We start from the raw sequence: 6,000 nt of genomic DNA, 5'->3' as shown, positions 1-6,000 counted from the left end.
CGGTCCTAGCTGGGATATCCCCAAGAAGCCAAGCTCCCTTTAGGGGCTGGCACTGAGCCACCAGCAAGGACCGCTGCTCCAGGAGGGGACAAGCCACCTCCTGGGCCTGCCAAAGCAGGTGACATCCCTAGGGATCGGGGAGATGATGCTGAGGATGCAAAAGGGGCTGGCATAGCCTGGCAGCCGCCTGGGTGTGTATCGGCCAGACCGGGAAGCGCTCAGCCAAACTGAGCTCGAGCTACAGCCAAAGAAAACCGGTGACTCCAGGGCTGTTTTGCACCAGCCGGGATGCAGCACCAGCTCTGCAAGCCGGCGCTCGGGGCATCGAAGGGTGACAGAAGGCAGCTCCCTGTCTTGAGGACCCCACGAAGCTTTCCAGGGCTCTCCCAGCCCTTCCCCAGCCTTCGCTTGTTTGACACCCAAAGCCACATGAAGGTTAAGTGATGTACCTGGGGTGCACACGGACCCAGCCTCCGCTGCCCCCTCCCCGTTCCCACCCCTGACCCCACGCACAGACCCAGGTGCGACGCGAGGGTCCCTCAAATCCCCCTGCCCCTGGAAACGCCACCTCCCAGCCTCCCTCTTTCCTCCGGCCCTTCTGCCTTCACTCCATGCTAATGATATTCATTTCACCGCCTTTTCCTGGGGTGCCGGCCCCTCCAGTAGCAGCTCTCCGCTGGTCTCCTCCGCCGGCTCCCAGCTGCCCTGGGTGCCCAGAGCCTGGGTGACTCACGCTCAGCACACACTGAGCCCTTTCAGCAGCCCTCGGCCCTGAACACTGCCCCAGTCTTCCCAGCGCCGGCGTGCCGAGCCCCCCCCCAGCGCCCGCTGCCGGCACAGGCTCTTGGCCAAGGGGAGACATCCGCGTCCTCGCTAAGAGAGAGAGCGGCTTTCACGGCCGAGAAGCCAAAGCCCTTCCCGGAGTGATCTGGGCTAGGATGAGGTGCAAGCAAGCGGTCAACCGGCTGGGACGGACTCGCAGCCCGGGTCCCTTTGAGCAACGGCCAGCAGTCTAAAAAAAATAAATAGATGTATTTGAAAAGAAAAAAAAAGGATCACAAGCTCCTAACGGGACCGTTCTTGGCTCTGACAGATGAAACCTGCCAGGAGCCTTTTCCTCCCTTCTGCCTTCACCAAGCTTTCTCTGATCAACAGTGGGGCTCTGTCTGCTGCGCAGGGATGGGGACAGAGAAGGGGGTCCTCTGTTCCCCAGCCCCCAGCTGGCAGCGGGGTGGGCACTGCCGTACAAACCACCCCTCGCCTGGAAACGTTGCAAAATCCCCCATCGGAGGAGCCGCTGGAAAATCCGTTTGCAGAAGGAGTTCTTCGGAGCCAGGGCTGCGCAGAGAGCAGGCTGGAGGCACGCTGCCTGCGGCACAGCACCATCCCCTGCGCTGCACCGGGCCCTGCTTGTGCGAGGGGACTTGTCGCCCTCCCCGGGGACTTGTGTCTCATGGCCTGGGGTGAAGTGCTGGAGCCTGGGAAAGTCCACGCGTGGTGTTGCAGGGGAGGGTGGGGCTCAGGTGTACCCCCAAAAAGAGCCTTACCCACCTGCCACAGCCTAACACCAGGGCTTTTCAGCTGTCACAGCCTCTCCAGAAAGGTGTGCACACCCCAAGGGACCCAAAGAGAAAGGTGAACTCTTGTGAGCATAGGTGACACAGCAGGGACGCACAAACCCAGGGGAAGCCTCTGTGCACAAGTACCTCCTGCCTCTTCCGTTGCTGCCTCTCACTGCCTTTTTTGCCTGTGATTTTCTGTTCAGTTTGCCAAAATATCCAAACTACCTGAAAAAAACAGTCACAAACTCCTCTGGAGCAGAGGTAGAAATGTGTCTGTGTCCCGGGGGGGGTCATCATCATTGCAGCTCTCAGCAAAACGAAGGGGCTGACCCTCACACCCCAGGCAGCATCGCAGGGTCATCCGCGTTGCCAAAGCTGCGCCGATTTACACCCGCGGAGCACATGGACACGCATCAAACCCAGGTCCGGGCTAGGGAACAGGGCTAAGAGAAAGGGGAAAAACCTACAAACCTGACTGTCTGCAGGAGGCAGGCAGCCAGGCTCAGTGGGGAATCCCCACCTGCGGTTTGCTACCGACTCTCTGACGAGCCTCTGCTCTCGCCCAGGCATCTGTCCTTGGAGGGGACAGCGGAAGGATGTTGCCCAGGGGCCAGGCTTGTTCATTCTCTTCCAGAAGTAGGGCCAGAGAGGCGAAATCTCAAAATCTTAGTGGGAGGAATGCGGTGTCTGAAGGGCCGAGATGTGCATCGCAGCCACCCTCCCCTCTGGGTGTTTGCCAGGCTGTAGTAGCGGTGGAGTTCCTCTTCAGCTCCTATCTCCAGTGAAACTGCCACAATAAAGTTGTGTTTTATAAGCCCAGACAGAGGGGTGAGGGCTTTGCAAGTTGTGCTTAACCTGGGAAAGGTCACCCAGAAGCCACAGTCCTGGCCACGAGATCAAGCTGCTGGTGTGTGAACACCACTGCCAGCGACCAGCAGTCACAGAGAGCCCTGTGACTGGTGGCAATGGTCCCACAGCCCCAGTGTAGGGGAAGGACGCGGCTCGTCGCCAGCCCCCCCATATCACAGCAGTGAGCGCAGCCCACGGGGCCGAGCTGTCTCGGAGCAGAGAGCAAGTGCTGCTGCATCAGGCTGTGGCAGAAACAATGCCTGGCAAAACTTTTCCCACTCCCTCCCTCCCTGGTTGTCCTTCCACCATCGCCTGATCTGTTAAAGACTCTGGGGTTGGATCCTATCACCCCCTTAGCACAGCCCAGGGAGTGCATGGGGATGACGAGACCCACCGCAGGGGGCAAGGGCAGCTGTGCCAGATGTTACGGTGCCAAAGGGGGGTGATGGCAGCCACAGGGAAATGGCTGATGGATAAGGCTTAAATGTATACTGACCCCTGGGAGTCCTAGAGCCCAGAGGGACCCCATTTCCCAGGCCCAGTGTTGCAGAAGTGGAGAAAGGGCCACTGCACATTTCCCATGCCCCAGCCCTGCAGGGCACTGGGGTGGAGCCCTGCCCCTGCAGGCAGCTCCATCCTGGGCTGGTCCTGCATCCCAGGTGGGTCCCAGTCCACTGGAGCCATCCAGAGGTACCTGCCACCCCCCTCACAGGGCTGAGGCCAGTATCGGTATTAGTCAGACAATTTATTCCGGCCTTGGGATCAGCCATCCAGCAGCAGAGCCTTGGGCCAAGCCACAGTGCTGCCAATGGCATTATCTTCGTTGCTTGCAAAGGGAGAACCAATACATTTCATACCCAGGAAATACAGAGATTCTTTTCTCAATAATCTGGAAAAGCAACTGATATATGTGTGGAGGAAGGGGAGAGGCAGAAGGATGTACACGGTATTTATGGGGCTTTTATTTGTCACTGGTTCCTGCACAGCCAACCTGGACAGCTCTAACCTGCTCTAACCCGCTCCCTCCTTTGTGCCGGAATAAATTGTCTGACTAATACCCAGCAAACATACTGAACCAACAGAAACCTGACCAGATGCTGCCTGCATAAAACAGTGCGGCAGGAAAAAATAAAATTCAGGCTGCGAGCAAAAGGGAGGTGCATTAGTCCTTGCAAGGAAGAGACATGTTGCACTATTATTTTGTACCTCGTTAGCCGTGGGTGGTGTAACAAAGGAAAACCTGGGCTGGGTTTATGCAGCCCCAATCTTCAGCATGGGTTGCGCGTTCAGTGGCTGTGGAGGAAAAGCCAGATCCCGTGTAACAGCACTTAGCTGATGCAGGTACAGCATGGGCTGAGTTTATGTAGATGCACAATAAAAAGTTTTGCAATTTCACTGTGAAACTAATAGGATGTAGGAGCTATCCCCCCTGAACCACAGGAGTGGGGGAGACATGTGGTTGTCCTGACAAACAAAATCTATTTCTAGCCCTCAGGGTCACAAATACTAGCTTCAAACTGTGCCTGGAAAAGAAAATAAGCTGGTACTAAATAAGCTAGTACATAAGCTAGCTTATTTATGTGATCATGAGCCACAGTCTCTCCAGGGGTATACCTGCTGCAGTGTAGACTTATCCACAGCCACAGTTGCTTTGAGGTGCACCTGTCCAGCGTGGCCTTCTCCACGGGCACAATACCTTCAGAGATACACCTACTCCAGCGTGGCTTTACCCACAGCCACAGTCCCTTCAGAAGTAAACCTATTCCAACATGTCCTTACCCATGGCTGCAGTCCCTCCAGGGGTGTACCTGCTCTGTTGTGGGCTTATCCACGGCCACACGCTTTGAGGTGCTCCAGCATGACCTCATGCACAGCCACTGATGCTTCAAGGTGTACCTGCTGCAGCATGGACTTATCCACAGCCACAGATGCGTCAAGGTGTACCTTCTCCAGCGCGGGCTTATCCTTGGGCAACAATCCCTTCAGAGGTATACCTGCTGTGGCACAGACATAACCACAGACACTTCAGGGTGTCCTGCTCCCACGTGGACTCATCCACAGGTCACAGTCCGTTCGACTTGAGTTCACACTGGAGTTCCAGCCTGTCCAGTACAGCAGCACAGAAACAGCAGCCCTGACCACCTGCCAGCCCAGGCACATCGCCATTGCTGTTGTCAAAATGTTCTCAGGCACAGCAGAGTAAGATGATCAGCAGTACAGCAAGCAGTGTAAGCAAAAAGCAGCCACTAACGAGCACTAGACTCTAATATACAGTAAGGCAAGCAAGCCCTATGGCAAGCACCCCCATGGCAAGCACAGGAGCCTGCCGATTAATAGCTAAACAGCAATAACAGCTATAAATTCAATCTAGCATGTTCCAATCAAATCTGTCGTTATCTCAAGCCCTTCAAGCCCCACATTGGGTGCCAAAAAGGACTGTGGTGGTTTAACCCCAGCCGGCAACTAAGCACCACACAGCCACTCGCTCACTCCTCCCCTGGTGGGATGGGGGAGAGAATTGGAAGGGTAAAAGTGAGAAAAAAACTCGTGGGTTGAGATAAAGACAGTTTAATAGGTAAAGCAAGCTTTCCTGGAAATGGCTGAACACCTGCCTGCCTGTGGGAAGCAGTGAATGAATTCCTTATTTTGCTTTGCTGGCGCACACAGCTTTTGCTTTACCTATTAAACTGTCTTTATCTCAATCCACGAGTTTTCTCACTTTTACCCTTCCACCTCTCTCGCCATCCCACTGAGGGGGGAGCGAGTGAGTGGCTGTGTGGTGCTGAGCTGCCCACCAGGCTTAACCCACCACACGACCCTAAGGTCGTGGTGATAACACCCCCTCCATCATCTCCAACACGCCTAAGCAAGGACATATTTCCCCAGGAGCTGATTTTCTAGCAAGGACAAGGTATTCCCGGTACAAACCACACTCACAGCCCAGAGGAAGGTCATTCAGAGAAACGCATGGGCAACACCAGTAAGCATACCAGGCAGCAGGACCAGTCAGCTCACAGAAGATAAGGTAGTCTGCAACCTGCTGCTTTGCCCAGCGCAACAGCCAGTGTTGTAAGAAAGAGGCAAAATACGCTGCCAGCTCATCTAGCAACCCACTGTCCCATTCCCATTCCCCAGGAATGGTTTGAGAGGCATCTAATGAAGCACAGAGGTCTCACCGTTGGCAATTTAACACTTCAGTGGCTGACCTGCCCTAAACTGTTCTCATAAGGAAATGGTTTTGCATAAAGTACTGGCGTCAAAAGTCAGATGGTAAAGCTAATAAGAGATTTAATCAGCCCCAGCACAAAAGGAAGGAGATTCCTGCATAATACCAGGGATGGAAAAGCTCTCCTTTGGGATCTCTTTGGGATCAGGTCTGCGCTGCAGAAAGAGGCTGTGGTACAGGTGAAAGGAAAGGAGCTACAGCCAGCAAGCACCAAGCATCCAGGAAATTTTCGGAGAGCTCCAGCCAGGCATGAGCACCTTTCAAAGCCTCCTTTGCCTCTGTAATGCACAAACACGATCCAGCCCTGTGGAATAATTCCCATTGCAGGAAAAAATAAGGCAACCCCCCCAAACAAAACAAAAA

This window comes from Ciconia boyciana, chromosome 7 (assembly GCF_034638445.1).
Source record: "Ciconia boyciana chromosome 7, ASM3463844v1, whole genome shotgun sequence".
Lineage (NCBI taxonomy): Eukaryota > Metazoa > Chordata > Aves > Ciconiiformes > Ciconiidae > Ciconia > Ciconia boyciana.
The sequence above is the reverse complement of the archived record's forward strand: the minus strand, read 5'-3'. Positions refer to the sequence as shown.